Source organism: Apteryx mantelli, chromosome Z (genome assembly GCF_036417845.1).
Source record: "Apteryx mantelli isolate bAptMan1 chromosome Z, bAptMan1.hap1, whole genome shotgun sequence".
NCBI lineage: Eukaryota > Metazoa > Chordata > Aves > Apterygiformes > Apterygidae > Apteryx > Apteryx mantelli.
In genome coordinates this window covers 71,020,316-71,040,355 of record NC_090020.1, presented here as the reverse complement: position 1 = coordinate 71,040,355, position 20,040 = coordinate 71,020,316, and the positions used below count along the sequence as shown (strand labels likewise).

Here is a 20,040-nt window from a genome sequence, read left to right as displayed (position 1 = left end):
CTATCTGTCCCCTGTTAAGATCTCAGCAGTAAAATAATCACATGGCAAAAGTTCAAGAAATAATCTGTTCTTTTGGTTGTTCTAGTCACTGTTGCATTTCAGAGCTATGCCTGGGAAGCAAGCTAAAAACCACCATGAATGTTGCATTCTGATAACTTGAGAAATTAGCATGAGTCTTATGTGCAAGATAGGCATATCGGTTTTATTGGTGCTAAATTACTGGATGTTGAAGGGATTTATTAAGCTACCTCTTCTTACAGCTTGATGTTTCCTCCCTTATGACATTCTGCCTTCTTTTCAAAAAAAAGAAAAAAAAGAAAAAAAGAAATTACTTTGTCTGTGGACCAAACAGGTGATATAGCTTAGACCCCCTCGTGTTTGGTTACACTCCCAGCATTGTGTTTATATAGTAATGTGGACAGAAGCTTGAGACAGTGTCATTTACAGACAGAAGACTTGGGATAGAGTTCAAGAGAACAAGACAGAACTTTACACCTTTCAAAACCATGAATTTAATGCTATTCTTGCCATACTGTTCTTTCTGAGCTTTCAGAATACAAGTTACATGTAGCTTAGGTTCCTTTGCAGAGATAAAATGGTATAGCAGAACTAAGCAGAACTTATTGGCACAGAGCTGTGAACTGACATGAATTTAACTCAGTCTCTTTTGACTAAGATGAGGAAAGATAAGAAAGTTTGTATCACAGCTCATTATATAGCAAATCTCCTTAAGTCTGAGTATTTCATTCATTGACAGGGCTAAACAAAGCTAGGCTGATTGATTAAATAATGTTTAAATGATTTTTCAGTAGGAAAATTATCTTAAAATGCCATCAGTTTATATCCATCTTAATTTCAGGCTTCTCCTTTCAAAACAGTTGTAAAAACAGTAATAGCTATACCAAAAAGACCTAAAATCCCTTTAGCGTTGTATCCTACCACCTATATTCTAAATGATTGCTTACCAAACCCAAGGAGAAGAGCAGAACAGAGCAAGCACATACTCAGACTTCCTCTGAATATTCTGCATTCCTCCAATGATGCAAGTCTTGAGGGGTTTTGGAGTCAGAGATGGTACCTTGGCATTAATTACCTTTGAATTATTTTTTTCCTGTAAAGTTGATGATTCTCCTCTTGGAAATATTTACCTAAAATTTTACGATCCTAAGTGTCCTATAATAAGGAGTTTCACAACTTAACTAGAAATTGTGTGAAGAAACAGTTCCTTTTGTTCCTTCTGACCCTGCTCCTTGCATTAGCTGCCCCCTTGTTTTTGTATTGCAAGAGACAGTGACTAATCAATTCCAGTTCATCTTTTCTATGTCCTTTTTGATTTGGTAGCTCTCTGTGTACTAAGCTGTCTCTTTTCCATGCTGGAATGTCCTAGATTATTTAATTGTAAAAAAAATCTGATCTTCAGCTTTCTTGATAGCCTTGTCTGAAAACAATTTATGATGGGAAGTCAGCTCTGCTGAAGGGGGAGGAGGTGCATAGGTGTGTACATGCACGCGTACACACCACACCGCTCTGCCCTCCACACCACTGGTGTTTTCACCCTTGGAGCTTAACTCAGTTCTGGGAATCACGTAGTGCAACGGGGCAAGGGCAGACGGGAGCATGGAGAGCCCCATCAGGCTGCTGAATGTGGTGGCAGCTCTTTGGGAAATTTTACAGGCTTTCGGCAGTGATAATAGGTAGTAGGTAATGACTCCGTGACTTACCTTCTGCAAAGCAGCGTCAGAGAGATTCTTTCTTTGTAGTGCTGCTCCTCCAGATGCTTTAAAGTTTGTGTTTTTCAGAAGCAACTGACACTTGAATCAGCTCCTCCATTAACACTGGCTTTAAAAGGACTTGGCACTTCTGTGAGAAAAAGGATCCTGCTTGATTTTTAGCTCAAAATATTTGCTGGGTGATTTCTAAAAGAAGAAAGCTTGTAAAAACATGTTTGATTTATAGTTTGGTGAGACATGCCAGGACTTTTTGAGGCCAGGTGAAGATTAATCTGTCAGCATTTTGCCACTGTCCTAGGAATTCACAACATGTGCCACCATGTTGTGTGCCTGCAGGATGCTCCTGGGTTAGGTTTCCCGGCTCAGATAACAGCGTGAACATCTTGCCAATAGGCTGAGACCTACACTGACCTACAATAGCGTTATATAAGCAGTCACTTTAATAAATGTAGAAGGTCTATTTGAGCATCATGAGATAAAATTATGCCCCGTGCAGAGTGCCACTGCAAATCTGGCACGACGTTAAGCCCTCAGTATGTTGCATAATGGAATTGGGGCAGATTTCTACAGGAAGATGACATACTCCTAATCTAAAAGCTATTTTCAAAATGAAGTACACCAGAATTACTTAGCATGAGCAAACTGTTTTCTCCAGCCTTCTGCTCAGAACTAGCTGAACTGCTTTAGCTGGTGTTTTCCATAAAAGGCGGGCACCTGAGATTAAGATTTTGAGCCCAAAGAAATAAATTACAGCAACATGTCAAGCAAATGAATACCAGATTTTATAGTGGGATATGTGAGGAAGCCGTAGCAGATGGCACTGATAACCCTACTGCTGATACATACTTTATTTTGATGTGTTTCTGGCATCTTATGTCTGTTCTGTCTTGTGAACACTGTTGCTACCCATTCTACTCTCCCTACTCCTTCCACCTTCCAGCAATTTTTCTCTCTGTAATTAATGCTAAGATAAGGTCCCAAGAACTACCTAGATTTTTGTGTTTTGGTTTACGGTTTTAACTTGAATCTCTTGACTACCGTAATTTTCTTTCTCTCTCTCTTAAATGTTGTGATTGAATTTGGATGCTTAGCTCATGCTTTAATGGTCTACAAATGAGCCTGGAAATCTTAAAAGAACAGGTGTGCATAAGTATTTCCTTTATTCCTTGGTTCCTGCTTTTGTTGGAACAATTTATGCTTTGAAACTCATCTTTTTCATGTTAATTTGACATTTCCATTTCCATTTCTGCTAACTAAAAAGGTTAGAGGAAGAATAAATAAAATATGAAAGGGTGAAAAAAATAGCTTCAGTTTTTCAAATTTCAAACAAAGCAAAGTAATAAGCTTGTGTAAAATATGCTATTCTTATTTCATAAACTGGCTTACTTATGACTCTTTAACATATGCATATCTCAGAATCGTTGGAGCCAGACATACTGTCAACACAGAGATGTTATTCAAAATTTCAGAATCATTCAACCAGTATAAATTTCTCTCCATAAGTCCATGCGTGGGAGTTGCAAATCATAGAAACTAAGTTCTCAGAGAGAGGTTTTGTCTTTTATCCTCGTTCCTGCTGCTAGAGTCACATAGCAAGTTATGACAAGGGGCTGAATCTGGATTTTATTTGAACCTCTTACTGATGATATATGTCCTCGCATCATTTTTATGCTGTGCAGAAACACTGGTACTCACCTTTAGACACCAAATAAGGAGAAAAGTTTTTTCTGAAATAAGCACTTTATTGCCACTAAAAGAAGTAGGCTCATCTGTTCCCTGGCTGCTGATTCCCAAACCTTCACTGCTTCCTTGTACTTGCTGGCAAAAGCTTTTTTGCAGTCGCACAGGAAGCTGGTTTGAGGAAATGATTTGGCTGGAAAATAGTCCCCCCCCCCCCCCCCCGTGTTAGTTTTCAGCTGTTTCCCCTCCCCAGCCCAGTGTACCACATGGTCCTGCAGGCTCGTGGAATGGGGCAGGAGGGAGCAAATGGCCTCCGAGCTTGCTTCTCTCAGTGGCCTGCCGGTTAGGGCTGCTAAAAGAGTTCAGTGAACTGCAGTCAGTATCTCCACGTGGCAATTCAGAACACCTAAGCTCTTTCCTTAGGGACATCGATTAAGTTCTTTAACATGGAAGGCAAGAACCCGTATCTTAGCACCCAGGCAGCATGCCAGGGAGCCCAGGGAAAAGAAAGTACTAGAGCCCCCCCCCCAGAACAAGGAAGACTTCGGGGCAGCACTAGTGGCAGTGTCCGTTGTAGTCTGGGAAATGTTCAGTTGGCAGAGTTTTGACAACACTGTGTTGGGACTGTTGAAAAACAGACACCAGGCTTGTTGATAGAGATTAGACAGAACAGGCCGCAGCAAGGAAACATTTGCTGCACTTCCTTGTTTTAATATTAGAAAAGAACCCACAAAGAGATTATCCAACCTGCATCCTTTGTACATGCTATACCTTCCAATTAATGCAAATGTTATTTTAATATATGATTTGATTTACTGTTTAGGGTCCTTAGCTGTGTTTTGATATGTTTTAAGGAAATCCGTGACAGCATTGGATCCTTTACTGGTAACAAGGTACCAAAACTCTGAGTAAGGTCAATATAAATGAGGCACTTGGAAGCCTGGCATAATGATAAAAGTGCACCAGACGATTGTTACCAAAACTCATTGCTGGTCATGTTAGTGTCACCAAGGGCTTTGTATGTTGTGGATTGCACTTGCCTTGCATGTCTTAGGTTTGCGTTGCTTGAAGGCAGCAGCACGTGCTCAGAATTCCCAGTCACAGTGAGCTGCATCACGAAAAATAGATTTTTTGAATATTATTGTCAGAATCAAGATACTTCACAGCATGACTCTGTTGGCTGTCCTCTCTCCTCACAGTTATTCCTACTTATCTTTCTTTGTAACACCAGTTGTTCATTGTAACCAAGACAAAGCATATGAGTGTGTCTTCCTCACTTCTCTTTTCTCTAAGCTCTAAAGTCATAGCATTTTTTGCCCGACTGGGAAGATGGGAAGCATGGAAATAATCTAAAAAATACAGAGGGTATTTTCTGCATCAACTTTGGGACCTCTGTCTTCATGGCAGTCACTCTTATTTATTATACTACTCTTCTGTTTTCCGGAAGAAAAGCTGATCTTAAATAATATAACTTAGAAGGCCATTACTGGATATATCTATGCTGAGATTTTTTTTAACCAAGCTGATATATATTTCAACTCTTTGTTGTTTCTATAAAGATTAATTTGTTAAAGAGTGTTGTGTGATTGCCTGGACACTATCAGATGCAATACATGTGTTGCTTCCCTTTTCAGAAGAAACAGGAGCAGTTGGAGAGACAGAGGATTTCAGTGCTTCTTAAATTAGTGACGTTTTCCTATTTTTAAATTATCTGCTAGCTAACAGAAGCTGCTAAAGCACATTAAAATAATCAGTATTATTTGAATTTCTGTTGTCTTGGACCTGACTTGGTGCTGTGCTAGGTATGCACTTATTAGCTAGTCATACATCCTAATAACCATATCCTGTTCAGACATAGCAGAAGGTGGTTTGCATGCTATTTCTGGAGTAACCATGAGAACGTGATGGCTCACACTGTTCACTATAGTGTTGTCTCGGTTCTGACATAAACAAGGTTAAAAGAAACACTGAAGTTCTCCATAAACTGAAATCTTTGGGGAAGATTTGAATGCTGATTTGAGCATTAAACGGCCCCTATTTAGTTTGAATATTCCCTTGGTAGCTTGGTCTTTTTATGCTTGGTACTGCAACACAGTAGTCTTGCAGAGTAGACAGATCCAAGCTAGATAGCCTCTCTAGGCATAATTATTTTCTCCTAAGCATAACAAAAGTGCAGTTAATAATTATAAGTGCATTTCTTGGACTTTGCAATTGCGAGCAATGCCTGAACCACTCATTCTCTCTCAGCCTTCCTGCTTTCAGCCAGATATGCCTTACTATCCAAGTTAATCAAATTGTTGATCACTTAGGTGAGACAGCTTATGTGCTAAAAGAACCATGAGAATGGTTATAACCTGTGAAGCCGAATCTAAACAGTTCCGACAGGATAGCCTACAAATAAATAGGAAATGCTGGAAGGTGGTGACCATTAAAGTTCCACCAGTTGAAAAGCAGATCTTTGTTAGTTGCTTGAAGTTATAAACCATGGCACTCGCATACAGGAGATTTCTTTATGGTACCTTGGGATCAATCAGTCCTTGCTTAATAAAGAATCATTGAGAAATAGTGGAATGCTGGGAGAACTTTACCTTTTAATTTGCAGTTTAAGCAAAAACTTTAGATAGAGAAGGTGAAAAACCATTATGAGACTGTTCTAGTGTTACTTTTGGTTGGCTATAAAAGGAGGATACTGAAGATCACGTGAGAGGTCTTGCTCAGAGACTTCCTACTCAGATTTGCAGACCATAGGTCATGTTCTGTTCTTAATAATATAATATTTGCCTTGCTAAAGCCAGCAGGATTGCAAGTTCAGAAAAATTTGCCTCTAGAGATGCAAATAAGCATCCAAGCTTGAAGTGCTGAACTAAGCTTTCAGATAGTCTGAGGTTAGTCCAACACTGTTATCCATGTTCAGCACTAATGAACATCTCCTGAGGAGGTGCTTTTTAGTAGAAATAGTGTCGTTCTTGTGGTAGATTCTTTACTGCAAATGTTTTAGGAGATAATGGAGGTTTTTACTGTCTACAAAGTTAAACATTAGCTGCCGATGTAAACCCATCAGACTGTTTAGGGTAGTTCTGATCTCAAAGTTAATGATGAAATGCAAATACTACAGGCTCTTACTGACGAATTGCCTTCTCAGACATTCCAGCAGGTGCAAATAAGTCTCAACATACTCTATTTGTTTAGGGTTTTTTTACCATCTACTCTTTTTCCTCTGTCGGGAGCCTTTTGAGATCTTCTGGTCTTTTGCTTTAGCTTTTGCTTATCCCTTGTGTTTCTTGAATGTCAAGCTTCCACAGAAAAGGTTTTGCTCTTTCATTTTATCTATTTTCACTAAAAAATTATTTTATAGATACATGGAATCACAAAGATTGGATCTATTGAAAGAACCAGTATTTGTTCCAGATTAATTTTTTATCTGTTACTATACAGCTTATGTATAAGCCTAGGCTGATTCTGAAGACAAATGCCAGTTTGAGTAGTTTTTACTTTCTGACTTCTTTGAAACCCAGTATAAATATTACATATGGCTGTAATACAAAAGAATTGGTGTAAAATAATTCAGCTGAATAACCACATGTGTATATCTGTGCCTGTAGCGTGGACTTTTCTGTTCACAGACCAGGTATATACTGCTGAAATCTTATTTTCTTTCGTAGAAATACTCAATTTATCTCCTGCTGTAGCTTCTGTCCTCTCTCATGATCAGTCAAATACTCGGTCAAGTGTTTATTTCACCAAGTAAGGTAGTGGGAACAGCTGGCCTCCACAGTCCGGTTTATTTTGTATGTACGCTCTGGTGTGTGCTGTGAAGTTGTCTCTCGCTGTCCAGACTTGGAAACAACTTTGAATCTCCTACGCTTGACATCAGCTTAGCACCAAGCAGTGATTCCTTACTGGCTTGGAAATTGCTCCTAATCACGCTACGCTGCTTTGTTTGCTATGAGACAACAGCAACCGCTGTGCCAAGCTGCTGTAGCGCGCCTCTCGCCTCTTCAGCTGAAGCAGAGAGCGCGGGGTAGGCAGGGTCTGTCTGAAGGAGAGCAGGGAGGAAGGCAGCACTCCTCCACGTTCGTCCAAAACTGAACGTGCTGCTATTTCAGACGCACGCAACACCGGATCACCGGCCAGCCAAAAGTAAGTAGGGGAGGCATTCAAATATAGAGCCGATGTATTTACCCCGGCAAAAATCAAAATATTTTTTCTCACTAAAAAGTGTGACAAAAAATGAGGCAAGTTTTTAAAGCAGAAATGTTGAGCAGGGAAAAAAGCAATTTTGGGCTAAATTTTATACAAACTTTATGTAAGTTGCCAGTCTAGCATTTCAGTTTGCTGGTAACTCTCCAATCTCACTGTTGCTGACTAGCAAACACATAGCGCACAGTTCTCAGTACCAGTGTAAATACATCTGCCAGCTCTTGTGTCCCCAGGAAATCACTGGTGTCCCTTGTCCGCCTGCCATCTACAGCCAGGTCTGCCAGCACCTCCCATAAAGAAATCTTTCTGGTATATAAACAAGCAAACAATTTGGCTTCGTTTTTAGTATCTTTTCCGCAGTTGCTTTCTGTAATATGAGTTTAAAAACAAGCAGCTTTCGGGTATAGGTATCTTTATGGTTTACAGTTCATAGCTTTGTTTTCTTTCTGGCTGCTTTTTTTGTTGTTCTTCTTTTTCCTTTTTTTTCCTGCCTGTTTCTGCCCACTTATTCTCGGCTGCTTCTAGCTCACATAACATCTTTAGTGACTGAAAATACAGGTGTATTTAAAGGTTAGATTAGGGGTTCAGCACTATAAATCTCAAGGTAAAGATTCTGAAATTGTCTCTGACAAATCCTGTTGAAACACAGGCCACTGTGTAATCATCTCACTTTTCCAAATTTGTGATGGCTCTGGAGGGCCATCACAATTTAGCATTTACTTAAATAAACTGAGACAGTAGGATAATCAAGGATTAGAGCTAAATAAAAGGGTGCCATTTTCACAAGTTCACTCTTGTTGCTGAAACAAAAGCATTTAGCTGCTTAAAATCAGGTGTTTGCATCTGGTTTTTGGCCTAATACTTTCTAATTCTAGTCTTACCATACAGCCTCTCTGTTTTCTTAAATTATATCAATAAATCCATAGACATTTCTTAATTTTCATGGCTAAGAAAAATCACAACTGGCAAAATCTCCCAAGCTATTTCTATGTATTGCAGCTGAGACTGTCTTGGGCTTCTGTGAGCAATAAAAAAAATTACAGTTGATAAAAATCAGTAGGGATTAGGACCTGACAGTTTGTACTATGGCAAACTCCGCATTTAGTATTATGAGGAAAACGTGGACTTCGTACATACAGGAGTTTAAATTTACAAATAAACTTACTGTTCTAGAAACAAAAATGGATGTTTATATACACAGATAGTATGTCTGAAGACACTGTTCGTGTGTCTGTGCTATAAGTATGCAGAAATTAAATGTACAGTCTAGTAGTGCTATGATTGTTCCTTTTCTTATCATAAAGCTACCTAAATGTAATTCTTAAAAAATCCAAAGATCCTTCAGAAATGGCATAATAAAAATGAAAATGTGAATAATTTTTAAGAGCTCTTTAAATATTACATACTTCTTAATCATAAAATTATCAACCTGCAAACCAATGGGAATGTGGAACAAACCTGCCAAAAATAAGTGTATGTAGGAAATTATAGAATAATTTTCTATTCAAAATTAAATTGGACCTGGGCTTGGTTTCATTTCTCTCTTACACTTGGGTAAATCCAATTCACCTGTTGATGTTGATTGAACAGCATCAATTAGGGAGTTTTTCACTGAAACAACCATTTGCTGAAATAAAACTGTGTCATCATATGACTCAGTGATGCTTTCACTTTAATTTTCATCCTCCTTACTATTTCTACTTATTGTTAAGAAAGTACATTTAAAAATAAAGCCTCCTTCATTCACATGTTTTTCTGATTCCCTGTAGAGGCACTGAATGAATCACTTAATCGCATGTGCTTTATTTATGTCATAAATGTAGTTTTGTTCCTTTTGTATAATTACAGCTTGTGGTTGTAGCTGAGAAAATGGTGCAATTATAACATTATTCTTAAGACCTGAGTAGAAACCTCTCTCTGCTACTGTGCAGGAATGTAGATGGGATCATAGTTGCTGAAACCATAGTCAAGATGCATAAATTTGGCTAAATGCTACCAAGTGGTCCATGGGCTGTTGTAAGCTGTGTTTTCCATTACAAAGGCATTGGAGCAAAGTCAACAGAGCAACCGCTGGCTTAAATGTTGCATTTGTTGATACCTACAAAATACGCAGAGAGATAATGAGACAAAAATGAAGAGAACCAGACAAGCTGGGTCAGAAGCAAGGTGACACGTGATCTCTGTCAGACGAAGGATTCTGCAGTATCTGCTTAAGGCTTTCCAGAGTTACAGGGGCTGAAGGCAGGAAACATATATATAGTAGTAATACCTGGTGTCAGTCTATAGCAGATATATTAATGATTAATAATAATACATGCATTTAGAAATCTGAATGTAAATGGAGTTTCCTAACTGACTGGCAACGCAGTGTCTGAGACATTAGAGCAAGTTGGTGATGCTAGGAGTTTCTGCGTAATCACTTTGACTTTGATGACTGTTCTTCCTTCCCACTTTTCAAGCTCAGCTGGGGTTCACCTAATGAACCTCTTTTCCCCTGTTTTCCTGCTGCAAAACGCAGAAAAATGCATATGTCATAATAATTTGGGGGGAATTATGTGCTATCATTTGAATGACAGCTTGAATGAGGCAACATACAAAGCACTTAATTATTGTGTGTTAAATGACCAGAATCTGCTGACCTTAAGTGTGTTTTGGAAAGCTAATAGAGAAGAGAAGCAAGTACTATTATAGATAATATGTAAGAGCATTTTTTGACAGACTTGGGTTTCTTTGATTGTTTCAAAGAATCTTTGGGTGTATGTTTATTGACAGCGCCTATTAATCTTTTGTTAATCTAAATAAATAATGAGCGCTGTATTGCTTCTGTATCAATGTCACTCAGTCACTGGGAATGAGTCCTTCCTTGGCACAGTATCATTAAAGTCCATGCTTTTGTTGGAAGCGGAGTCATCTTAGGCATGCTGAGGACTAATGTGGTACCAGTAATTCTAGATACGTAGGTTGGTCTTTAGGTAACTTAAATGTTTGCGCTCTGTTTTGACCAGTGAGGAAATGGCTGTGTTTTCAAAAGAAAAAAATGAGGGCTACCCTCTACACTCCTCCTATGTTTATCTGAAAAGACTAGTTTGTGAAAAGACGTTGGAGGAAGGCAGGAAACAAGCCAAGTGAGAAAACCCATTTTTTGTAGTGATCGAACTTGACCTCTTATAACCCCACTGGTTTTTAATTACATGAGTTCAAGTGTATTTCAAGTGCTGAGAAGAGCAGACCCTCACCACCTTTCTCTGCAATTCCTACTTAACTCAGCTCAGAAACACCAGACTGACACCGCTCAATTCTCACAAAAAGGGAGTGCATGTTAGAGAAAGTTAAGTTCAGCAGAGGATACGTAAAACTTAAATCATTTTTGGCAGTCTGTCAGAAAAAAATGAGATTTCCTTCATCAGTCTGCCCACTGTGCTTTTGAATGTGATTGTTTTGTTCAGTTTTCTTGTGCATGCGAATCACTAAATGCAGGATGAATCTGGAAGCATACTTCAGGCAACTTGCTATGCAGATGATCAGAAAATTCTTTCAGGCTCACAGCCAGACTGCAGAAATAAAAACTGAAGGAAAATATGTTGTATTCTGTTAAGTTCAGCTCCCCTCTGAGTCATGAATACTCCCTGTTTGTGTGTTCTCTAGTGCTTTGTTCATCCTAGTGTTAAATCTCCATTACTTCTCTGGGGTTTGTTTTTCTACTCTTAATGTAATTCCATCTGCCTAATGTCATCGTCATGATTTCTCTCTCTTTTGGTATTTACATCATCCTGAATTTCACAGTAAGTTAAAATGTGTCCAGCTCAGCAATTTTCCTATTTTGGGCAGAACATCAGATACTCCATGTTTGTAAATTTAGATGTGTCGCATATATTTTCTTTCTTGTGCAAGAGTCCAGCTGGAATCCAAAGCATATATGATTAGTCATGTTCTTGAGAACTGCTTGATGCTCTGGTTGTTGTTGGTTTTTTTTAAGGAAAACTTGGTTGTTAATTTAGCAGGGTTTTTTTACATGATATATCATACTATTGGCTTCATTTCAGACCATTAAAAGTGAGAGAAAAAAAGAGATCATTGCTTTAGAAATACTATTAAAGGAAAAAATTCTAATAAGTCTATAATAACTCTACATCAGTGGGGGGACAAAATTTGTCACAGTCATTTTCCTTTTGAAAACCATTTAAAAAAGGATGTTCTTACAGTAAAAATGCAAAACTACAAAGTTTCAGGTTCTTGCTAAGTCTGAGGATAAACTGAGCAGAAAACAATACTTTATTCTTCTCTCTGATTTGTTTTTTAAATTTCACTGGATCTTCCTTGAAGTTGGTAACTCATAGCTCATGATTCATTGCAATAATAAAGCTCTGAATTACTGAACAAATAAACATCCTGGCTGCAGCAATAAATCAGACAATCTAAAAAGCACAGGAGAAATACTCTATGCCAGAAAGCTCTAAAATACTCAAATTGATGCAGTCTTCTCTCTGACCCAAGGGAAGTTATTATGGCCCAGATATGGAAAAAAAGTGAAAATATCATGTAAGCCACTGTCTTTTTCTCAGTCTCTGTGCAAAGATGAATTTGGGCATTTTTCACCATGAAATAAAAAATATTTGAAGAATCTGTCTTCAGATATTCAAAGCATATATAGGTTTCAGTTCTTATTATAGTTGATCAGAGTACGGCAACTAAATACCCAGACTGCTCTGAAAACTCAGCATCTTTTTCTCTGTAAATGGCCCCTTGTTGTGAGAGGTGAATCTTGTAGCAGGACTCGTCAGAGGAGTCTCTAAATGTCAGATCAGCAACGCCCTTTGGAGTTGCACTCCAGATGTGGAAGGTTATGAATGATCCTCCTAATAACAACCTCTGGAAGTTTTTTCTCTCCCTAGTTTTTGCATTGATATGTTGATCATAATAAGGAATATCTCTCTGGACTGAAGAAGATTGCTCCTGGGAATTTCCTCCAAATACATTCAGATAGACAGTCAAAACTGACATTTTTTCCTTCTCTGATGACTAAAAGCAGCACCAAATTCCAACACTTCAAATTTTGTGAAATGGAGATTGTAGAGATTGCATCTCATTAAAATCTCTGTAGAGTTCAGAATAGGATTTTTCTAACTATTATATGCAACCGTTATTCCCCACAAAACAGGCAGTCATTATTTTGAAGAGAGGTTAAAATCTGCAGAAGCCAGAAGTAGCTTGAAGCAGCAACAACAGATTCAAGAATTTACATTTAATTCTGGTCTCACAACAGCAGTGTGAATTAAAAGGAACAAAGGTCAAGAACAAGCACAGACTCAGGGCCAGTATCTTCATGAGTTACTTCATTCGAATGTAACGAGGGTGTGGAGTGGGAATAAATAACCAGAAACATCAGGATGGATTTGTGCATAACAAGCACTGTTTTGATGATGAAATATGGAGTTTGGGACATAGTGTCATCGGTGATTGATAATACACAGCTGTGTCTCTCTAATGGAACCTGGCAAATCCATGGCCCTGCTTTTATGGAGCATTGATTCTACTGAACCTCTTGATTGAAATCTTGTTAGATTTGTAAGGAAGACTCCAATATTTCTATCAAGTTTTCATTATTCTGCAGACGTCCTTAAATAGAGGTGTATTGTAATATTTTCTTTAATTACTGTTTCCTCTGCCTTGCCACTTGAACTGTCCTCGTCACTGCCTGCTTCCTCCCCCAGTCTCTCACTCCCTGTCTTTTGGTGATCCCTGAAATATGCAATTTCTTTTCTACGTATCAGGATATTTACATACCAGATCAAGTAATTGTCATCTTTACTGTTTAAACTGAGTGACAGTGTGATTGCATCTTTATGTCACCTTAACATTTCATTTACGAATTGTCAGTGTTATGTTTCTTCTTCCTTCACCTCAAGTCTTTTGCTGCCCTTTTCTGTCTTCCTCTTATACACATCCCATTTGTGTTCTCTCATGCTTTTCTTTCCAATTATATCAACTTCTTTTTCATCTTTTTTCCTGTTTCTTTGTCCTTCTTTATCTTGTATTCCATGCTTTTGCTCCCCTCTACCCACTTCCACTGCGTATGTTAGCTGTGCTTTAACTTTTGTTTTGTAAAAACACTCTCCATGTTGTTCTCACATTGGCACTTGTTTGCTCTTCTGACCCCGCCGTGTAACTATTTGCTGCCACCTCACGCAGCTTTCGTAGTATTGCATCTGTCATGCTCATCTGGTGTGGGCATGCTGGATCCTCAGCGGGCTGCTTCTCTGATTCACTGAATGTCTCCTGGAGCTCAAGACTGGATCACCTCTTTTCCTAAAGTCAAACCAAAACATCGATATTCTCTGTGAATGCTCGTTCTAAAACTGTCAAACTGCCCCTCTACACAGCTTCTCTTTTGGAGGAAACAGGCTAATGTTAAAACAAGGAAAATAAGTAGTCAGATTTAGCCAAGACTGTCATGATGTGCCCTTTTGTGACTTTTACATGAAGGTAGTTGTAAAATTGCAGTTCACAAAATAGGATTCATAACCTGACAGTCTTACCCCCAGACTCTCCAACTATCTTCCTCTTGGAGTTTGGGGAGCTATGCCTGTCAACTTGGAATTGGATTTGTGAGTGCCAGATTATACTTCAGCTTGTATTGTGGGAGAAACCTCAGTTCTGGTTTTGAGCGCTCCGTTTTCAGCAGGAAGGTGACAGCTTCTGCAAGGCTGTGTGTGAGAACCTCTGGTGGGACAGCCCAGTTCTCTCACAAATGAGTGGCTTTATTGTGCTTCATTATGATGAAGCAATGGATTTGCAATCAAACGGCTCTTACCTTTGAACTGTGCTTCAGACTGGAAATCACTACTAGAGGTACAGGAGAAAGCAGACTGTTGGGGGTTATGTCAGTACTGTAGAAGTTGCTTTCTCTAAGAAGGGCATGGAAAACCTTTCGCGATGTTCGTTTGCTGCACATACTGTTTTCTGACATGACCTCGTTTGGGCTTCCAGTAAGAATGCAGCTTTCCTTGTATGCCTTACCAACTAATGTTAGGCAATATTGAACATCTACAGCCATGACAGTAAGAGATAAAAGCATTACTCATTATTATTTTTATATACTCTTTCTTGAAAATGTAATTGCATTTTGAGCTAGAAGTATGTGATCAATTAAGAAGTAATTGGAATTGTGTTTGTTACATTAACTGCCTTTCATTTACCGATATGGTGTCCTCCATCTGCACTTGCCTTTACATGTAGGCAGGCTAGTTTTTGTGGCCTGCATATAACAGAATTATGTGATTCCACCACAGTATATAGGAGGATATGAAAGCATATGCCAAAAAAGCTTGGGACATAGCGCATATCCACATCCTTGCTAATCCCTGTACTGTCTCATAGGCAATAGTACTAAGTAATGCTGCAGGCAACATCATTGTTTTTCCCACAATTCTGAGCTTTAATTGGTTATTTTTCTTGTGTACCTGAGCAGCATCATGTGTCTTATCGACATCATTTCTGCAAGCCACGGCAACTTCTGTTTTTATGGACATTTAGTAGCACAGAGCACATGGGAAAACAGAACAGCTGTTGGATTGTGGTGCTGTGGAATAGATCTGCTCCTGCAAGGCTTTTATTCTTTTCACTATAGCAACCTCACAAAGACAAAAAGAAGAAGTTTGTTCTGAAAGAGAAAAACTGTCCATTGCCTCTCTGTTGTTCAGTGTTATCAACCTCCAGAATGGGATTTTAATTTTTTTGTTCATGAACTATGTTGCAACGTTGTTAAAAATTACTTCTGGCATTCCCCAAAACTCTGTGCCCATCCCCTATCTGTTATGCAGGGAGGCCGATGTATCATTGCTCTAAGTAGTAGTCACTAAAATAGTCTTAATGCGGTGGTTAAAACATATCACTACCATTGTAGGCAAGCCTTAGGAAAGCATCAGTATTTATCAAGAACCATTACAATATTTAGACTGATTCCACAGGCAAAATACTGTCTTACACGGAACTTCCCTTCAGTTCGCATAGCAGTATAGTATCCATTTTAGAGTTGCTCAGCTTTACTTTCTTTCTGTAGAGTACATCATGTAAAAGGATCTCACTCATTACTGATATGAAAGAAATTCTTCTTTTTTCCCCAAAAGTTGTTCCAGAGCTTTGCTACTGCCCATTCATGGCAAGGGTGTACCTAGGTCAAAAGGCAGATTAGGAAGCAACCTGATTAGGAAATGATCTTGTTGTTGTTGTTGTCTCTGCCTACTGCATCCCATTTCCCATATGTGTGATTTCTGTTAATATATTAGTACTAGACTGTACCTAAAAATGTCATCCACTGACAGCAAATGCTGTCCATTTTGCTGTGCAATTTGAAAGAATCAGAACTTCCTGGTACCAGTAATAGAAATTATTCTGCTCTTATTAAAGTAAATTGCCCAACATTTGTTGAGCTTAGTGGATTCAGGAGCAGATCCTAATTGACAGAGCATTCAGTTTCAATGTACAAATTTGAGCTACAGCAAATAACACTCCAGTTTTTCATAACTGTTTCCAATTTTAGATGTAGTTCTGCTACTTTTCCATCTTTCTCTATTATGGTCTGCCAATGACGCATTGTGTATGCTTTGAGAGTTGATCATATGAAGATATATACTGTTACATAAGGTTTCCCCTATCATTGATTTTCATATTGGAGCATGTTATTGTAAGTATGAGTTTGTTCTAAGTTTGATAGGTATCATAAGTTCTGATAACTGACAATTTTACATAAACCTTTTAAAACGACCACAATCAGAAATACTTCACTGTGTTCAGCAAAAAAATTTCTCTTTCTTCATTTACTGATTAAGTTAGCTTAGTGATCAAGTTACCTTGATTTTTTCTATCATCATTATGAATTTACCTACACCATACTAGTAGGAGACGTTTCTTTACAGCTCTTGTAATGCTCTGCCGTTGTTCTCGCAGAACTATTAGCACTCTGGTGGCAGTAGGACTTTCGCCAAGGTGAGAATAACCTACTTGGTTACACCCTGGTTATAAAGTTCAGTTCCTGTTGGTATTTAACAATTGCTGTTCTACACTCGCGGCCAGCTCCCTTTGAAGTTAGATTTTATTAGTGGGACTTTTAAACAAAACAGTACCTAAGACAGACTATAACTCAAGGAAAATTAATCTGTAAAAGAGTTAGCCTTCTGAGAACTCTAGCTTGTCTTTAAGACTTTTTTGTTTTACAGTCCATCTAAATATTAATTTCTGAAAACTACAGTTACAGTATTCTGTTTTTAATGATTATATATAGCATTGAAACTACACTAAATGGAAAACTGCAGGCTGATGTCCTACAGACAAATGTAAGAAGAAGAGATGGTACATCTGCATTCCTGATTCTTTCCGTAAACCACACTATTGTTTTAGCTACTGTGTTGGCACAGTTTATTCAAGCTGAGCCAGAGTTTAGACCATAGCTAATCTGTGGTCATAGCAAAATGAAAGCAGAATGGGAAGAGATTTAACTCCTTTGCAACAAGGTTGTGGTAGCGTAGCATTTTACCTTCCTCTGAACCCTAAGGCAGGACTCACTTTCCTTTCAAACTTTTCTACCAAACTTTCTTAGCAGTCAAAGTGGAAGCCACAGATTTTCTAGTCCTTTTCCATATTTTCTGCCATTGAATCTGAATATTTAGCCAAGTGTAAGAGATTGCAAACTACTCCCATATGCAGTGTCTTGAATGCAGTGATTGTTTATGTTCATGACAATCTGACCAGAATTTGTTTGATCAAGTAGGAAAAGAGCAAGTATGTATTCATGTTTGGCTTGCTTTTCTGGTCTATTTTAAATCTCAGTTTGACAGCCCTTACTTCAGTAGCCTGCTGCTTTTATGTCTAAATGCATTCCCCTGAGCTATTGTGTTCATTTATTCATTCTAGTACAGTTTGTTCAGGAGATGGAGCTCACACAGGGTCCTGTAAAATGTTGATAATTGATTTTGAGGGGAAAGTAAGGAATTCAGGAGATCTACCCCAAGAGTGCCAAGCATTAAACAAGTCAATTTGACAAAAATTTCCTCCAGTCCATCACAAAGACCTGCTGTTTTGAAAGCTGAAAATTTGGCACGCAGACTAGAAACGATCAATCGGAAGGTGATTTTCCTTACAAATGGAAATAGTCATAAAATACAAAAATACAAATTATAAACCACTAAACTAGGAGTATTTGAATCTTAGACGAATCTGTTCCCTGCTGAAAAATTCTTGGGCCCATTGAAGGAACATCTGTCCAGACAGAGGAATAAGAGTCTTGTCATGAGAAAGTAGGCAAAGAAGTGGGACCTTAGGAATACATTCCTCTAAAGTTAGGGTGGAAGGGACCACATCTTAACCTGTATTCTGTGTGAATTGCTAATCCTGTCCATTGCAACTGATGCTAATTCTGGCTACATTATAATCCATTTTTCTAGAAGAGTTAATATATTTTATAGTCCTTAATTTAGCTCATATATAAAGCTGGTGAGTTCATCTGAGTTCATTATTAAGGTATAATAGAGCCTAAATCTAAACTCCTGCTCAATCTCCCAAACTGTAAGTGAAGTTTGATTCCAGCTGTTATTTGATCATGTTAAGAAGTGATTGTGTGACTTTATTTGTACCTGGAGATGAGGACATGATCTGCATGGACTTTAAATATTTTGTGTCCTAGTTACAAATACAGTGCAAGCATCAATAGAAATATTCTAATTTAGGAGGGTTTTTTCAGTATATCATTTTCTGAAGTTCTTACCTGTTTCAGTGAAATTGTCTATATTTGTTCTTGGTTCACATAGCTGAGGATAGAAACAGGAAAAAACATAACATATACTTCTGTGCACATTGTCTGTTTATAGAAGAAGGGAGAGACTCGTCTTCTTGATTATAGGTATTATGCAATTGAGGCAATTTTACTCATGTCTCTGAAGTAGGTGCACAAAATTTAATTTGTTTTTCTTTGTTTTGTTTTTAAACAAGGGTTTGATTTTGCATTACATAGAAAAGAAAGGTAAAGTTTGAAAGTTGGAACATTCATGAATTTTAAAAATGATAAATATAATAGTGTTCTTGAATCTTTTATTCTGTTTTCTTGTGGTTGTATATTATAGTAGTTTGTAATTTCATGATCATGTGTTTTTTACCATAGGATTTTTACCAGGTAAAAATATATTTGAAGAATGATGTAAAAATACATAAAAACTCAGATCAAGGTCAGCCAAAAGTATTTGGGGATTTTAGGCCTAAGCTGTCAAACACTGAATACCATACCAAACAAAACAATGCGCAATAGTCAAAATGTTTTATTTCAGTGTTTCCTGAAAAAGAACAATTTGATCTTTCCATTTGCTGCAACATTTCAGTTCAAATTTTTTTTCCATTTAAAAAAGAAATTTCTTTAAAGTTCAGTAAAGGGGAACTTGCTGGCTAAGGAATAGTAAAAATATTGTTTGTTTAAATATTTTAATCAAACATCAGTTATTTTAGGTTGACAAGAAAAAATTATATGCTTTTTTGGTGTAGCCGTCAAACTTGCAAAATCTCTTATTTACACACTTCTGTTCAGGCCTTGTTCAATGTCCAAAGTGTTAAATGAGGCAATGATATGGAGCGAGCAAATCAGAAGTTCATGGTATTCATATATTAGTTACTATTAGTTACCGGGGATGGCTGGCAGTGTAGAATGTAGAGGGGACAGTTTGAACCATTAAGCTAAAGAAATACAAATTGCTCTGTTATTCAGTGTCTGTAGTCTATATAAGCCTTAAATAAAGAGTCAATGTGCCATAAGACTCCACATGCAGGAATCCTCATAAATAGGAGGAAGCATCTGTATTGTGTGGATACTTTCTTCAATTTTGAGTGTCTGATATTTTGGACCAAATATTTACTGTTGTGATATTGCAAAAATATTTGCAAAGAACTTCACGTGCACAGAACAGTAGCATTGTGTTCCTCACTGGCCAGGGATCATTCCACCTGTCATAAACACCCAACTCGTATCTAAATTTTAGGTGCCTAATGGAGACATGTTCATAGTAAATGAACATGTTTCCCAGCTAGTCAGTGAAAGGAGGTAGCCGCCTCCATGTGCGTGTGGTGTCCCTCTGGAAATCTTTACAGGCTAAATAGGAAACATTGGTATTTTAGGATGACTGCTTCATTAAACCACTAGACCATTAAGAATCAGGAAGAAGTTGGGTACCTACTTTGGAAGCAATGAATCATACCCGCAGCTTTTGTTTTTATTTTTTTCACAAGGATTGACAAGGTTGACTAGTTGTACCTGCCATTTCATGGTCCTACGTCATTTCAGTTTTGACAAAGAATAGAAATTATGAACATATAAGCAACATGTGGCACCATAGGCACGTGCTTAGAGCTGCCCTTATCTCTCTTAGAGCAAGGTTATATCTACACAATGTAG

The 20,040-nt window shown here is 38.0% G+C and overlaps 1 protein-coding gene across 2 annotated transcripts in view; it reads left to right on the top strand.

The window, feature by feature from the left end:
* Positions 1 to 20,040, top strand: part of GHR (growth hormone receptor) — a 140,918-nt gene that overhangs the window by 103,262 nt on the left and 17,616 nt on the right. The window lies entirely within an intron of this gene.